Source organism: Andrena cerasifolii, chromosome 4 (assembly GCF_050908995.1).
Source record: "Andrena cerasifolii isolate SP2316 chromosome 4, iyAndCera1_principal, whole genome shotgun sequence".
Taxonomy (NCBI): domain Eukaryota; kingdom Metazoa; phylum Arthropoda; class Insecta; order Hymenoptera; family Andrenidae; genus Andrena; species Andrena cerasifolii.
In genome coordinates, this window is record NC_135121.1 from 4933653 (window position 1) to 4952758 (window position 19106).

The window sequence follows — 19106 nt, forward strand, 5'->3', positions numbered from 1 at the left end:
CAAAAAATCCCGTGGAATGCCGTTTTTTTATAGCCTGAATTATGCGGCATGGTAATTGTTGAGGGTTGGTATACGGGAAACCCTTGTTTCCACTGAGCTTTCCTCTTTTTATAGCATTCCAATGAACAATTTGCATGGAATTTAGTAAAAAAAAATTGCGATAGTTCCACCACAGCTGGCTCATTTATGAAAATCCGTTTTAGGACAGGAGCACGCGTGCATATCGGAATTCACGTTTAGCGAGAAAAAATTGGTAAAAACGTCAAGCGTTTAGCCGTGCAGAACCACCAATTCTTCTATTCTTCCTTTTCCATCTACCCGCCTGCACTGTGGCGGAATTCCGCTTGTTTTTCGATTCGGTGGCGAGACAATGAAGTCCTTATCGCTAGTGGCAATCGCTTCGAAAGCCATTGCAGCGGCATGCATGTATTCGGCCCCGCGCTTTTTCGCCATTTTTCAATACGCTCTTTTTAGTCGATTTCGACCACTACTTTCAGCGTTCCTGCCGCGAGTCCAACACCTTTGACCGCACTAGCGACGAAAATCTCAGAACAAAAGAAACAACGGAATGTTATTTATTGAAGATTCATTGCATTTCGTTCATGCCTGCCGCATTTTCGGGGCGCTAAAAAGAGAGATTTAAGGATTTCAGATTGCCAGGTAGGCATTAGTAGGTACTATAAAAAATATTAGGTACATATGGATCTTTAAGGGGACCTTCAGGTCTAGAGCACAAAAAAATAGGTGATCTTTAGGAATTAATTAAAGGAAAACTAATATATATAATTTAATGGGATTTTTTGCATTGTATTAAGGATGTCTTAAGTTGTAGAAATATATTTTTTGTTTTATAATTAATTATTGCAAACGGCACTGGGGAGTCGTTAAAGTCAAGGCGTCAAAAAATTGATCCAAATCGGTGGAACCTGTATCTTCAAAAGTTAATATCCGATTCGACTGAAACTTTTCTTATTTTGAAGAATATGCTTCTGGCTAGGGGGGAAACCAGAAGAAATTACAGAAATGACATTTTTTAAGAAAGAAAAACATTTGAAGTTTGCAATGACCTTTTCTCTATATTTTTTGTCATTTCAAGGCCTTTAAAAATTACAAATTTTCAAAAATTTTAAAATGTTAATGGTTTATCCACTACGCAGAAGTATATTCTTCAAAATAAAAAAAAATTCAGTCGAATCGGATAATAATTTTTGGAGACACAGCGCCCACCGTTTTGAGAACAGTGTTTCGAGAAAAACGCGTTTAAAGTTTTACGTGAGTGCCGAGTGGCCGGGTGTTACCCATGCATTTGCCGCTACTCAAATGCCTATAACTTCGGGAATTTTACGAATTTCCTTTTAAACACGTATTCCTAAAAGATTGAACATTCGAAAAATGAAATAAAAAAAAAATCGACATTTAGACCGGAACCTCCCCTTAAACGTGTACTGTACAAAATCACTCATTTTCTGGGAATACGTAGCCAACATATGTACTTATACATAAGTTTAGACTAAATCTGATCTGTTTCTGATATGCGCGTCTGCCATATTGGTTCCGCCATTTGTTTTTTTTTTGCAATTTTGACATCAGATTTGTAATCAGCGACTTTGAAAACTCCACGATAACAAGTTTAGACCAAATTTGATGTTTTTCTCATATGCGGTCCGCCATTTTGTTTCTTTGAAGTTTTGATATCAAATTCGTAATCAGCCACCTCGAAAACTCCAGGATAACAAGTTTAGACCAAATTCGATGTTTTTCTCATATGCGGTCCGCCATTTTGTTTCTTTGAAGTTTTGATATCAAATTCGTAATCAGCCACCTCGAAAACTTCAGGATACCAAGTTTAGACCAAATCGGATGTTTTTCTGATATGCGCGTCCGCCATATTGGTTCCGCCATTTGTTTTTTGCAATTTTGACATCAAATTTGTAATCAGTGACCTCGAAAACTCCAGGATACCAAGTTTAGACCAAATTTGATGTTTTTCTCATATGCGGTCCGCCATTTTGTTTCTTTGCAGTTTTAACCTCAAATTCGTAATCAACGACCTCGAAAACCATAGTATACTTATTTTTGTACAAATCAAATGTCACCTTCATGTTTTGGGCAGGTTTTCTCGATTATTGACCACTGTGCGACGTACCAACAACCCTTATGGTGACTTGTCCTGTAATTCATATACTTGAAATAAAGATTTCAAACTGTTCCTATCAGAGGGGCAATTTTGTACGAAGTACAGCACCAATGAACCATGAAGGAGTATTTTGGTTGAGAGTTCCTTTACGTGTATGTGCCTGATATCCAAGTACTATTGCGAGATGAGAAGAAGATCGACTACCCGCAAGCTGAATTGTCACAGGAGCAAGGGGAATCACCCTCTCGCTCCACCCTATACCCTCCAAGAAGTCCTACTTTTCGGTTCTTAGCGGCTGTCCATATCCGCGGGCTGTCGTGATTTGTTTCGTTCGCGTTCTGCGTTACGCGGCGGACTTTGTTGCAAGGAATTGGGTGGAGCAAGCGGGCGATTCTCCTTGCCTCTGTGACATTTTAGTATGTGGGTAGTCGGGCTTCTTCTCATCTCGCAATAGTAGGTACATTCAAATATTACGGTCTTCTCTATTCCAAGAAAACTCAACGATGGGAACAATTAATAGTTCCCCTATAACTTTCGCACATTGGACAACGAAGACTGCACTATAAATGTAAACTGCCTATTTTTTTTATACAAGTTGCTCGAGAGATGTCGAATGCCTGACGAGCTCCGTGAATTCGGAATATTGAAGCGTGTGAACAATACGTGCGCGAGGGTGTAAATCTCGAGAAGCGATCCCTCAATCTGTCAGCTTACTAACGAAAAAGAAGCAACAGTACCTATCAGGGAAAACGGTGCACTGCCCATTGCGCGAGATGCAGAGCAGTAGCGATGGTGAAGGTTTTTCGTCCGCGATATACAGCACAGGAGTGACAATCGCATCTCCAGCAATCCACTACAGATACTCAGAGAACAATGACTCTGCCTACACCGATAGTATCAATATTAAACACGTGCCAAACACGGGTGACGCATACGCCAGCTGTCAAAGTCCCAAGCACCCTTTGCTAACTGAAACATGGTGAATATCGGACTTAAATCACTCGGTGGACACCGATGATGAAAATGCTGCTTGGCAAAAGGCGTGTATGGGCGCAGAGCGAGACTCTTTCCTCTGCGAAAAATAGCATTGAGACAAATAAGAATGCAATATTTTACGCAAATAGATAGGACATGTTCTTTTATTGCATTTGATTCTTCATGTTCTTAAGCGCTGTGTTCGCGAATCTTCTACGTTCGAAAAGCACTCTTCGAACAGATCATGGTTGTGTATTGTGGAACTCGAAGTACTTCAGAATGGTACGACGTTTTCGTTATAATCTCTGAAGATTTAGAACAGAATACAGCCGCAGTGCATTTGTATTAGAACGTTTCATTTCATACATACTTTTTTCGAATAGTATAAAAAACTAATATATTTTTCAGGCGCAGCTGATGGCCCGTACAAATATAAGAAAAACTTTATTAATCCTGTGCGTCATGTTAGCGATTTTGATGTAAATGCAGAATGGCATTTTTTCGTAACCGCGCATGTTAGGGTTCTTGCGTTAGAATCGGTGTATAGGTAACTTTATTTTCCTTCCGGTAGTCTAATAGATCATAAAACGCTGAACAATTCTTATATTTATAGTTTTGTTCTGTCCCGCACCGTTAGAAAGATATATTTAAAGAACAAAAAGAACGCGATAACATTAAGACTGATTTCACCCCTTCAGAGTGAATTTCCGCAGAAAAAAGAAATTTATCCTTGCATACTACTACTCTCTACTCCCAATATATACTGTCTCGTCCAGAATTGCCGGAACACGTTCTGGACTAGAAGGGAAGGGTGAGGGGGAGTTGTTGTTCTTGCCCCGTCGCCTCCAACGTAATCTAAAACCTTAAGGCCGGCCGGTTACGCCGCAATGGAATATATAACTTACTGTGCGGAGCGGATGGATCGGCTTTGTCAGGATCGGAAGAGGAAAAAGAATGAGGTGCGTGTTTCCGTCTTAAGACCGTCAGCCAGACGGTCAAGAGTGAGACAGAAGTGGTGGGGATAGCGAAAAGTCCGTATCGTGTACAACCAAACCAACTCATAACGAGACAATACTGTACTCTACTGTGCGCGGCAGGTGGATTGGCATTAAAGATCGAGGAGGAAAAGAAGACGTGCGCGTTTTTCGTTTTGGGACCGTCAGCCAGACTCATCAGTAGGGCTATAACTGACGGCCCCTGCCCTAGACACACACGGGGACACAAGAGGACATAATTTGGAACCACCAGAGGTCTAATCTTCTCGCTAGTCCTAGTGACCGCGGGGTGGCGCTCGCCGACACTAAGTCGCGATACCGTGGTGGGGCCGGGACGTCACAATGCTCTACATTCACACCAAGTTTCATTAAAATCAGAATTCGGGTTGGGAATAGTCCCTTGTCAGTATATACATAAAATGAGATTGGGAATTAGGATTAGCGAGAAGATTAGACCTCTGGTGGCGCTCGCCGACACTAAGGCGCGATACCGTGGTGGGGCCGGGACGTCACAATGCTCTACATTCACACCAAGTTTCATTAAAATCAGAATTCGGGTTGGGAATAGTCCCTTCTCAATATATATATAAAATGAAATTGAGAATTAGGACTAGCGAGAAGATTAGACCTCTGGTGGCGCACGTCGACACTAAGTCGCGATACCGTGGTGGGGCCGGGACGTCACAATGCTCTACATTCACACGAAGTGTCATTAACTTCAGAATTCGGATTGGGAATAGTCCCTTGTCAGTATATATATAAAATGAGATTGGGAATTAGGACTAGCGAGAAGATTAGACCTCTGGTGGCGCTCGCCGACACTAAGTCGCAATACCGTGGTGGGGCCGGGACGTCACAATGCTCTACATTCATACGAAGTGTCATTAAATTCAGAATTCGGGTTGCGAATGGTCCCTTGTCAGTAAAAATTCAGCAACTTCATACCTATGCCAGTTTCTATTAAAAGATATAAGTGTGTTCTTGTAACGTAGTAAAAATTTGGCAACAACGTAATCTACATACCGCTAAATTATTAACTGTCGTGTAAACATGTGCGCAAAGAACAATAGGAAACACCGCATTGTGACGTCTCTGTCAAACAACCATACGAGCTGTTTTTATGCGAGTAGTTCAACTACTGAGCGTGCATCATAAATAGTAGTGTAACGGGATTTGAGTACCAATGAGCAATAGAGGATTTGGGAGCTGAAGAAAATTTCGCGTTGTCAGTTCCTCTATAAAAATAGTAGTTATGAATTAGTCGTTACTCCACCAGTCGAACTCTAACACTTTGGCCCCATTTAAACTTCCAACGGTACCTACCTATGTTATTCATAATGGGACTGCACGAACTTCGAAATCTCGATCGAGGTGACTTTACGTCCATTCGATCTTCTACGTCAACGGCAATAGAAGCCTAATAGGGTTTGTGTGCATGGCTTTCCGCTTCTGAAAAATAAGCCAAAAAACGTGGAGCACTCGAGGGATGTGAACTGAAAATATTTTTCAGAAGCAATACTTTCCAACGCGTCAATGCGTATGAATGGATAAATGCATTACTACTTCGCTTTGATCACCATGCTAATTTAAAGTTGGAATCGTTTCGCACTACATTTTTTCTACTTTTTGATTATTTTTTTATATTATATCTTCCTTCTATGCATTCTTTTCATGTAGATGAATTATTTCTCACAATTTATTACTACAAACTAATTTTTTACAGGTGATTATTAATAAAATAATTAATTATTAATAAAACCAAATTATTAATAAAATAATTAATAACCAACTAATTTAAAAAATAATTAATTCGACTAATTATGCGCTTTAACATTTGTTGCGATTTTCAGGAACATTTATACTTTGCGAGCAACGATTTATGCGTGTCCGAATTAACAAGGGCAGTTTGACAACTCAAAAAATAAAAAAAATCTGAAACGTTGCAGAAATGTAGCTCAAGTGACGCTAATAACGTAACAAATTTTTTATTCCGCAATAAAACGGTTTTATGGTAATGGTGTATAAAACGGAAATGCTGTAAACACCCATTCGAAAAAATGGCGTCTTTTCAGATCATGGTGAATATCTACGAAACTATACAAGATATAAAAAATAAGTTGAGGTCAAACTTCTATGTTTTTTTATGTCCTATAAAGCGGCTATAAAGAATTTGCGAAAAACATTTTTTTTTTCAAATTTATCACCCCCACTCTTTTTTTCGACAAGTCTTTATCACCATATTGTAGGATATCGAAAGCTATACAACTTTGAATTGAACTATTTTTTTATATCTTTTATGGTTTCACAAGTATTCACGATAATATGAAAACTCACCATTTCTTTAAGGGGGCAGACCACTGTAAATATTGACATTAAATTCGGTTTTTTTAAGTAAAAATTTTTTTGGCGGAGCTAAATTGTATTAAATTTAGTTGACATTAAATTCATTTTTTTTAAAGTTAAAATTTGGTGTTTGGAGGAGCTAAATTATATTAAATTTAGTTGATATCAAATTCGTTTTTTTTTAAGTTAAAATTATTTTTTAGAGGAGCTAAATTGTATTAAATTTCGTTGACATTAACTATACTAAGCAATACATTGATTTACTTGCGTTGTTTGGTTGAAAAAAATCCCGAAAACACCCTTACTTTTCAGACCATTATAGTCTGCCCCCTTAAGGGGGTGTTTTCACCCATAGGACCATTTTATTGCGGAATCAAAAAGTAGTTACGTTAATAGCATCACTTGAGCTACATTTCTACAAAGTTTCAGATTATTTTGAATTTTCGAGTTGCCGAACTTCCTTGTAAGTCATAAACCGTGAACAATAACGACCGCTAGGGCCTGAGCAAATGGACAGGTTGCGGAAGCCACACAGTGGACTTTACCATGTTTCGAGCGCGAAACAAATATTATTATATCTCTAGCAGTGTGAATGATTAAGTAATCAAATGTATTTGAATGATAGATATAAACACGATATTAAAAGAACAAAAAACCAAAAATATAAAGTTGTAATTTTGTTTATTTACAAAAAATAATTTTAACTCTATTTTTATTTTAATCGCTACCTATAACTACACGAATCATCTTTTGTTGATATTCTATTATTGTATAACTGTTTGCTAAGTCTAATAAATTGAGCATAACAAATAAAAAGTTTTGTAACTCCAGAAAATGCACAGATATGCAAATTATTTTTATACCAATAATTTCTTAAATATATGTGTAATTACATACGAAAAGCACAATACATGCAAACACCTGCAATTTTGTGTACACTTCGATAAAGTTAGAACATCTGCTGACAGAAAGTATGAGAAGAACTTCAACAGATTTGGTTATGTAATGTGTAAAAAATTAATACAAAAACATGTTACGTACCTGGAGGAACACAAGCCATTACAGAAAAAAAAATGCTTGCCATTCACGACTGTACCCCACTAAAGACTGAAGACGTTTGATGAGTAGTGGATGGGCCTACGGTAATATACCTGGTTCCCACGTGTTTCCCGATTGCCATTTCTTAAAATGTTTTATGATTTCCAGTACTCTAAGGTCTGTACAGTCCTAATAAATACTCAAAAGTAATATACGAAGACCTTTTTGTTTTTTACTTTTTCCGGGTTCGAAGCATGGTTTAGCTCACTGCGAGCCGCCCGCACGGCTTCCAAAACCCCAGAGTCGCATATTTCCACCTCCCTTCCAAAAAGCAACGTAGGTATGAAATTCGATCGAGGTCAAACTCTAATCTTATTGGCTCGGAGCCGTAGATGCTGTTCTGCATAAAACCGCGAGTGGTTGGTACGAAAAGTCAGTACGACTCGTACCGGTGCTGTATTCCTGGAACACTCGCTCAAAATAATCTAACAATAAGCATTTAAACGACTCTCCACGGCTCACCATTTGGCAACGGCACAGTTACAAAAAGAAAATTGTGTAAAATTACAACTATGTGGGTGGAGAATGTAGTAAAAGCATTTAACAATGAAAATTCATTTGATGAAAACCATTACATTTCAATAAGTAAATTATGCATCATGAAGATCACTTAGAAAGCAGAATTATTGATTGGCACTTTTGAAAATATCTCGTCCAGCGATTAATTTGGATGAAAATTAGTTTTTGGTCGGAAATTGTACAAAATCAATTATTCAAGTAAAATAAAGATATAAAAGATTGGTTCACAAGAGTTCGATCCCCCGATTGGCACAAATTCTAATTCATCTAGGTATTCACCCGTGCCAGGTCACTGTTTAGAGCAAACTTCTTTTAAAATATACTGCATATCGTTACACACCCCACAAGTGCTTTTAGAGATTTTCAAAGTTTGGTGCTTAAACCGTCGACCTAAGGTTCGATGCATACACATCGAACTCGATTGAGATGTCGAAGTTCTTCCCATGACCTTGTTAGCAACTGCTGTTAGCCAGAGAACAAGTAAGCAATCCGGTTTCTAGGAACGGATTAAAAATTAGTAATTTAGTACCTTAGAAGCTGATAAACTTCTAATCAGTTTAAGTTAGAGTGAGAAATCCTGGCTTCAAACCATTTAAGGGAGCAACGTTGCACCATCAATTAATTACACCTTATTCCGATCCTGTCAGACACCAAATATCTAATTCAATGAGTAATTAAACATAACAACCTGTTCCACTTGTTACTTGAAAGAATAAGTACTTTAGCTAACATAGTTAGGTACTACAAATCATGAGGTAGTTTTTCAAGCGTATAAATTATGAGGTACGACTTAAAGATGCACCACTCGGGATTCCCATCATCAAGGACTCCGTTGTATCCTAAACATAAAATTATTAATGTTATACACCAGGGTTGACTAACTGGTGGCTTCCGAGCCACCGAGGGCACCTCCGCCTGGCTGCCACGTTGAACGGCCCCCCTCCATACCGACCAAACTCTGACGATCACAGTCGATTGCTCCTTCTTCCCTTCTCTTTGTCTGGGAGGTATGAAGCATAGATATATATAGACGGAGCAGAAGCTGGGCCTATCGGCGAGGGGAACGGTAGGCTTGGAGGGGAAAAGGCAGAGGTCAGCTACAGGCACGTCGGGTTAGCTTCGGAAGCATTCGGCATGCATAACCACTGCGCTACCCGATTTGCCTGTACCGCTCTCCTTACCGCGAATCTTACACCCGGGGGCCCTCAGCTTACACTCTGCCTATATATGTCTATGGCAGGAGTGTCGAACTTCCCCACTCTAAGAGCCGCACGAGTCGGGCCCCCGGTCAGCCGGTTCCCCCACTTATTTTTCCCCAGGCGTTCACGAGACCCGGCAGGGAGAGAGAGCGGCACCCGGAGGAGAAATTCATTAGAGTGAAGTAGGTGTGGAGGGGGCCGTTCTCCTACGGCTCTACGAAGCAGGCGAAGAGGGGAAGGAGCCACTGCGGCTCGCGAGCCGCTAGTTCGACACCTCTGGTCTATGGTATGGAGGGGGCTTTCAGCGTGGCAGCAAGGCGGGGGTGCCCCCGGTGGCTCGCGAGCCACCAGTTGGACAACCCTGTTATACACAATGGTGGCAAGTAAAATCTATTCAGTTAAAGGGTTTTGTATGTGTACAATCTTCCTTTTAAGTCTTTACTAATATAATAAAGAGTATTTATAAACGTTTCATTTATAATGACTGCTAGATTCATTCCTAAGAGGTTTAATTTGCTTTTGATACGAGTTTAAGTGTAATTATTTATATATGTTACTCGGGTGAATGCAAGTTTTAAAATAAATGCGACAGTATTGTAGACAACAAAACAGTTGACAGCGTTGTTATGAGCTAGCCAGAAAGGCAATAGTATTTTTTTTAAACAATTTTATTCAGCTTCGATCCTCTGTTTGTTGTTTGTTTGTTCCTTGTATGTGTGTTTGTTTGATTCAAATCTAGAAACTCAATTTTAACCCACTTTCAAATATCCAATAGACTTGAAACTTTGCAGGCGTACGTAGTTCGGATGCCAATACAAAATTATGGAAAAAACCGGGGAGTTTAAAAAATTACCCAGGCATCAATAAATATAACCCATAACCACAAATCCAAACGATTTGAAATTAGCATATAACCACAAATCAAATCTTAGACACGAAAAAGTAAATAGATAATAAAAAATATATAAACAAAATTTAAGTTAAACGTTTTTATTTAAAATGCAACAAAAACAAAAAAAATAATTCTTTTTTTGTATTACAATTTCGATGGTGATTTTCACTTCAAATAAAATCGTGGAGCAGGATATGTCATAATAGAATACGAATCAATTTAATACAGAATCCAGCGTCGAAATGAATTGGTGTAACATATCCTGCTTCACGATTTTATTTAAAGTGAAAAAACACCATCGAAATTGCAGTACAGAAAAAGAGTTATTTTTTAGTTTTCAGTGTATTTTAAATAAAATCGTATAACTTAAACATTTTTTATATATACTTTTTTTCTTCATAGTTCACTCGTTGTCAATAAGACAACAAATTAATCAGAAACACACGTCTCAACAGAAATTTTATTAAATGTTAGGATTCTAGGTTTTACAGAACGTAAAAGTGGTCAACGAAAACTACATAAAGTAAATTTGTATTATGCACAAACAAAGAAAGAAAAAATGAATTTTATTTGTATCATATATATAAAAATATATATATATGATATAAATAAAGTTCATTTTCTCGTTGTTTGTTTATGCATAATACAAATTTATTTTATGTAGTTTTTACTTATGTAGTTAGCTCTCTAAAACCTAGAATCCTAGCATTTAATACAATTTCTGTATATATATGTATAAAATATAAAATAAAATATATATAAAATAAAATTATTTTTAATGAAATTTCTGTATATAAAATATATATATATATATATATATATATATATATATATATATATATATACACAGAAATTTTATATATATTTGAGATCATACGAAGGCAACGCAATAACCACTTTCACAAAAATAATTAATTCATGGTAACTTCACATAAATACCGTAATCTTTCTATCTCGATTTAATCTCAGACTCCTTACGCCACGGCGCCGCCTACTAATTTCACATACAACGCGGAAGAACACCGATTCATCGTAATTAATCCTTGAAATTCCATCGAACCGATCCTCGGGTTGCCTGTTTCTTCAGGCCAGGGCCTTTAATACGACGTAAACGAACGCTAAACTACGTGCATTACTCGCTAATACCTAATCGTAACCCTAATAGGCATTGCATTAATCGTGCATGCAAGAGAGGCCGTATGAACGCCAGCAATCTCGCCTCTCGTAATCAAGAAAGGTAGACCTATCATACATGAAGGAACCTACTAGTTTGCCCTAATTGCCGTTATGGTTCAACGCTTTGCTGTCTGCAATTATTTCAAATCCACTTGCCCCTACAATTTGTAAACAATTACATCTCGCATTTGCAACATTTACTTAATTTCCATTTCCACTTCTCCCAGTTACAACGTATAATAACACGGAGCCGGCACATTTAAAAGGTAAATAAACTATATCCCATGCCCTACCTCATCGTGGGGTAAATTCAGGAGAGACGCCACACTTGTAATATCTTCCAATCGGAAAAGGAAAATTATATGTGTTGCGACTTTTTATATCGCCGCTTGTTCGTCTAGGAAAACAAATTAGCGAAAGAAGATTACATTAAACTTTTATGTATATGAGACATTAAAGCCTATTATTACAGGCGTAACGCAGACAGGACAAAGTAAGTACTTATTTCATTGTTTAAGGGGGTTGGTTACCCTCAACAGCCTAAAATCAGGCCCTTCTTCAAACGCGCATTCTGAAGTAATAAATGAATATAGAGATAATTTTTGTTTTACTTTTTAAGCGTCATTTCGTTGACTTTAATGCGCGAAAAGAAAATTTTAAATATATTTATAGGGAAAAAAGTTATAAATATAAATGTGAGAGCGTGTACGCGATGCACCGTTTGATGGTGAACACGATTACGGACAGGTGAATTACCTAAAGCACAAAGTAAAGGCATTTTTATTATCTGTAAAACAGTATCCATCTTGTGCAGCAAGCAAAATTTTGTTAAACAAATTAATACAATTTTTATGTTGATGTCTCTGATTTTTTCCTTTTTTGGAGGAAAAATATGTTTTTATCTTTTTTTAAAGAATTTATATTGAAAATGTGCTCCCAACACATGGAGGGGAATAGTTTCCTGCAACTGCCTGTAAATTATCATTCAAATCGTTCGAGCGGTTTTCGAGATTTTATGTTCACCGTTTTGGAAAACGTAGATTCTGGGAAATCGCGTTTAAAGTTGGACATCGTTGTCCGATCTCATGTGCAGGCTCGTACATTTTTTACTGTAATTCCTTCAATTTTTTTAATTTCGCGGCCCGGTTGCGCTTAAAATACAAACCAATATGATTCATTAATTACTCCCGCCTGCACCTAGGCATGTACCGAATCCCGTCACCGCCAATTTTTTTCTGCTTTCGCCCTTTAAAGATTTGCAATTGACCTGTATAATTCAGACCTGATGAAGATGTCTTGAGGACCTACTGTTTTGTAACTTTGGACGTCTTCCAGGCGTCTTTAGAACTTCACTAAATGTCTTTAAGACGTCTTGAATGTTTTGACTACTTCGCCACAGCTCACCAGCGAGCTGCAGACCCGCAGTTCCCGTTGGTCTGACGCGTTGAAGCCTCATTAATTGACGACCCCTCCTGACATTGATTGATCATATCTTACATCTCGCTGAACTCGTTTCAACAAACGTCATTTTATTCTGAATAAAAGAGTATAGCATTCGGATAAGGAAAATTAAATTCACCCTGAAATCTCTGCTACACCACAACCTATAAAAAATCATTTACGCCACATAGCGTTTCTCTCTAAACTAAACGACTGTTATAAGAACATTTCTTAAGGTTTTCAACTGCTTACGAAATATGCACAAGCATTAGAGCCTGTTTGTGTACTCGAATAAAGCGAGCCGAGGCTAGCTCGGCTAGACCGACCGGGCCGGGCCGGGCCGGGTGCCCGTAAAATCCGGGCCGCCCGAAGAATCCGGGTAGCTCGATTTTTTTTGGGCGGCTTGAAAAATCCGGGTGGTCCGAAACGTTTCGGGCCACACGGAAGAACCGGATTCATAAGCACTATATATTGAACAAAAATACACCCCCAAAAAATTTATATACGCAAACTAGGTAGGTACGAGGAAAACATGAGTAGTGCGAAGTTCGCACAAGCCCGAGGGGTTTGAAAGTAGTTAGAAATTCTTTTAATAAGTAAACTTCAAGATTATAAATTAGTCAATACCCACTTGGAAGCAGGTGTTTGGCCGGAAACAATTCGGGCTATCCGGTTGTTCCCAGCGGCCCAAAAGGATTCGAGCTACCCGGATTTTCCGTGCCGCCCGGATTTTACTGGTAAGGTCCGAATAAGGTCCCGGCTCGGTCAGAATTTCAAGCCGCCCGAATATTCGAGCACTCGAACACCCTTAACAGACATCTGGGTGAGACAGGCATACTGTATATTAAACTCGTTGTTTTATCAAAACACAAAGGATCCAGATTCATTAGCTTTCGCACAGCTGTAATTTTACTAGCATCGCGATTAATATTAGACACCTTCCAATTAAGTATTGTATGGTAAAAGGGCACAAATTGCTAGGGAGAGTTTGTATTAAAATTCTTTTCGAAATGAATTCTTATCCACGGACGTGTCAGAGCGGTCTTCCAGAAATCGATTCCCTCGAAGCTTTGCAGGAAACGACGCGACCCAGAACAAGGACGAAGATGGGAACGTAATAAGATGGCCGTTTGTCGTTCGAAGTGTCAAATAAACGTTGCACAGTCACCCGTTCGTTCGACCCGATATTTTACCAACGTTCCAGTTTACTTTACTGTTGTCACATTCTAAGGTCTAGATCCTCCTTGCCCATTCTACTTCCACAAAATGTTTAGAATAATAAAATCGGCCCTCTCCGACGTGTGCTACACATGGAAGAAGTAGCTGGACTCGCATACCTAATTCCGTTGTACATTAGAGAAAGAAAAACTTCCATTTTTTGAGAAATCACTTTAATAGTTTCTTGTTTTAAAGTTCGTTCAAATAAAATCACAAAAATTACCATACATCATTTTCGCTAGAATAATAGGTATTGGGAAATACTGCGAGAGCGCCATCTACTAAAGTAAGCTCTGTGATTGGGGCAATCGCGTTACAGGACTGGTGTCACACAAGTGTTGAAACAGTGAAATAATGTTTTTGTCATTAAATAGTCTGTTAAATTTTACAAAATCGATCATCAAACAGTCAAAATTCCCAATACTGCCAATTACACGTGACAACTAACCCGAATAGACTGCTTTAATTTTCGCCGCCAGATGGCGTAGCCGGAATAAGAAAATGCCGATATGATAGTTGCGTAAATACAGTACTACAGTACAGTAGCATCACTCTCAAATTCATGTAGTAGGTACGCACAATATTCATAGCAATATGATTGATAAAACGTTTCGAATCCACCTTATTTTGGCCAAGAGAGACTTTACTGCACATTTTTACAATAAATAAATTTTGCAATAATATTTTCCTAATACTACTAATAAGAGAGCTATAAATGACAACGCGTTTAAGCGAATGGTGCAATAAATATTTCCCCTTCTATATACTTTAATTTTTAATAATTTGAATATTACATTGAAACTGTAGTTTTCGAAAACTTTCGTTAAAACGTCTTTGTAGTCTCTTTTTTTAAAAAAAAAAAAATACTCATAGCTTTGTGGTAATTATGATTTCGCAACGACAATTGTAGCGAAGTTTTTTTTAATGTAAATATCGTTATTACTAAATTGCTTAAAGCTATAAAGAAATGTACGAATTTCTATAGTATCGTCGACTATATACACTAGCTCACCGGGTCCTATGTAATTAGTAATTCTAATTGTCATTCGATTTGTTACGCTGATTAAGCCATAAATCAATGATTGGCCAATTTGGAGGCTAGCTAATTAATGGCCGTTTCTCAGTGGTTTACTTGCGTTTACATCTTTCGCTTTTCAAGTAACAGCTACACTTCGTCAAATGCACGTCGAACATAAGCAACAGTTTATCACTACTCCACGTCACTTGCAATTGTACACGGAATTCTACGTTTTACTAACAGTCGTCGCTGGTTTCGATCTCTTCTGATCGAGTGTGTGGGAATTGCTACGATGACAGTTCTGACGTTTCCACGTTGACCGGCGCACAGTGGTACATAATGACATTTTTTGTTCAAATCTCCCTACAGGTCGTAATTTTTCAGAAAACTTGACGACTTTTTTTTAAATTCTTCGCAATTAAATTCTCTATCGATCTGCCTAGCCGAAATTTTGAATTTCGTTGCTGATTTTTTTATATTTAGCGAATTATACAGCACTTCTCGAAGAACAGTATCTGTGCGCTTTTTGGCCGCCTGTTCAGAATTTAAAGTCAGAATTCAAAATTTCGGCTGGACAGATCGATAGAGAATTTAATTGCGAAGAATTTAAAAAAAGAAACATCAAGTTTTCTAAAATATTACGACCTGTAGGGTGATTTGAACAAAAAATGTCATTATGTACCACTGTGCAGCATTCGTCAACGCCACTGAAAGCTTACCTTAACACACTAAATGGGTCAAATATCTGTACTTACATATCCAGCCGGGTTATTCAATGCCCTCTTTAAAGTAAATGCACCCCCTTACTCCGTACAGAGACTTCTTTCCTAATTGCATGATCCATGCTCAGGATTGGAACGAGCGCGCTTGGATGAGGTCATTGTTCTCCGAAAGGCGTGGTGTGATCAGGCTTTCCAAGAAAAATACCACACACAAGTAGGCCATGCACCACCATTTTTCTAGCTTAGCTCTTAATTATGCAAAGGACCCAGCGCTATAAGCAACCGGATTTCATTCAGGGTTTATTCGGGTTCATATTCATTGAAAAGTTGTTACAACGAGATCCGGTTAGAGAATCCTTAACCGTACAGTAGGGTAATTGCGGGAGAGATGCCGCACTATGAGAGACGCCGCTGCACCTTCGGTATTTCAGGGTTATCGGTAATAAAATACAACACTGTCGATTTTTTTACTCTTTTTCACATTTTATTTTTATTTTATGTGTAATGAATGTGGAAGGAAGAAGAAAAGACGATTAAATTTAGAAATGCAGAAATAATATCTGCACCTATTTATTGTTCCAATTTTATTGTATTTTATAACTGTATAAATTAAAAAGATGTTTCACTTTACTTTGCTTCTACTATTTTTTTTAAATAAAACGTTAAAATTAACAAGTTTAAATAGAAAGTTAAACGTTTTTCGAAATGCGGCACCACTCCCGCACGTGCGGCTTCTCTCCTACGAAATGGATGTTTTTAGTTTCAATTTTTTAAGGGTGACAAATATTAAAATTTTGATTTTCTTTAATGCTGGAGTAGGACAAGATGTTCAACTAATATGTATCCTTGGAACAAATTTTCATTGCAAAATTTAGACACGGTGACAATTTTGCGTAAGGTGCGGCAACTGTCCCACAATTACCCTACGTCAATTACTGTTAAGCTGAATTTAATACAGTCATATTGACCTCCCGCATTTCTCAGTGCGTCAAAACCGAGGACAGTTAAGCGTACCTCTAGTTAGAGTGCCAGGCGCGATAACAATACAATAATTATTGTGTGTGAAATCCTGGCAGCAGACTTTATTGACGCGTACAGTTGCAACGTGGTTCTATAGGGTCCAGAGTCCAAGACTATCGGTTGCTTGTGATTTGGGCCCCTCATTGGCAAGGTCAGCTCGAGAATGCTTCTTTCATTTCTTTGCGTAAAGATCAATGTCTCCCACATCGATCCCTACCCTTGCAGGATAACTCTGCTTCCCGCCAAAATGCCAGGAGAGAGTCCTATCCCCCCGCGCCGTCCTCAAGTGCCCACATCTGCGCACCACTTGTGAAGAAGACGACGCTGCTGATTGTAAGAAACGTTCATCGTCGCTGCGGTGTTTGTTCTTGCTAGTTCGGCTAAATCCCTGCAGCTCTGACCTGTCGAACCTTCCTTCAATGGCAGGCATCCTGCCTTTTGTTTCCATACCCGCTATTTCTTACAATTATTGTAATCTGCACAATTCAAATATCTAAATGTACAACAAAATCGTTTGTCGTGTCCGCATATGGATAGAACACAGAATCACATTTATTAAACATGGTTAGCTTCACAATGCATCTTTGTCTATCCGAGAGTTGTGCGAATTGTCAAATCCTAACCATTTACCAATCCTAACGCATATACGTTATTACTCTTCTTACGCAACACCTTTCCCACTAGATACACGCCGGGATCAGCAACGCGACGTAACTCGGGTTCATAGGATCATCTGGCGACAGGCTTTCCGCGGGAAACTTGGAGCAAATAAGTTGCGGGGTTAGTTGTCTGCACCTTGACTACCTTGAACACCTCGGTGGTCCAATTTGGTGTATAACCGTTATCGAAGATGGATATAAATTTGCTCAGCGTACAAACTTCTGTTCTTCAAAATCAGTTTTTAAATATACGTTGGGTTCTATGTTACACACATTTCGCGGTAGATACTGGCTAGTTTCTAGGCTCAATTCATTTTTTATTTGCGTGTAAACGTTCCTTCGTTCAATGAATTTCTCCCACGTCGTTTGCTACACCTGTTCCTCAACTCTCGATTCAACTAGATATGTACAGTTCCAAGAAATAAACTGGTTCAATCGTGGTTCGATAGACGTTCCATACTACATTCCACTTTAGAGTAGACTCGTTCCGCGCAGGGATATACTGTTGATTGGTAGGAAACCGGCAGGGAGAGTGCTGCGACCAATCGCGAAATTGCTACGACCAATCGCGTGTGTCAGATCCGTGGGAGCTGCGCAGATCGGTCGCAAATCGGTAGGGGCGTTGGTACACTCTTATATGGAACGAAGTGTAGATACCTTTACCAGTCAATAATGTCGAATCTTCTCGACTGAGATTTTTTATTGTAAACCAGCACGTGTGTCAGATCGGTCTACTCTTATATGGAATGGAGGATAAGTGATTTGATTGTGGTTCGATAGACGTTCCATCGGGGTACGATAATCCTTCCTCATCATCCAACGCAGTTTCAGCTGATACCGCATAGTTCTATGATTCTCACGTACGACGAATTTGATTTCCAAAAGTATAATATTTCATTCGCACGTTCATAAGTTTTCTCACCGCCAAAATGATATCATCTGACACAGCTGCCTGAGCATTTGTCCTTCGTGGAAGCTCCTGCTGCAACATGGAAACGGACATACTTCTACGTTTCCGCAGCAGCACGTAATAGCGCGCCAAACCCTGTCGTAAACGATCCTTTACGAATCGACTTCACACAAGTACGTAATGAGCGATTTACCAAAATCGCGAATGTCAGCGTCCTCATGCACATGACAAAAGCTACGATGCGAAGACTGTTTACGTACGAACATTGCATCGACCGCGTGTTCTGGTGGTTGTCTGAAAATATGCACTCCGTAACCGGCAAGTACGCGACCTTTGTCGACATTCTACGTACTGCTGCTACGTCCACGAACTACGCAATTAATTTCCGAAACTGACTGCTACGAACAGCATTCATTGATAGATCGTGAGCTATTAGCGGTAGGATTGCAATCGGTGTTACGCGATGCAAATCACACATCACATATGTACATGTATTCATATATCGCTCATTTCCTGCAACAACAACACAACCAAAAATTTTCAGTTTTTCAATTATTAGTACAGAAAAAGCGGTTGTTGTCTAACAAAACTTTTGAACCCGTTTCCCCCAAAAGTCGTGAATTTTTAGTTATGTCGTTGTTGCAGCAAATGAGCGATATGATTTACCAGTAAAAGCACACCTTTTTTCACCAACACCTGCACTATATCATACTTTGTATGATCCTTTTCTACACGTAGATATTACCTAGCCCAAACCTATGCTCTTCCGGTTGCCACTTCTTATT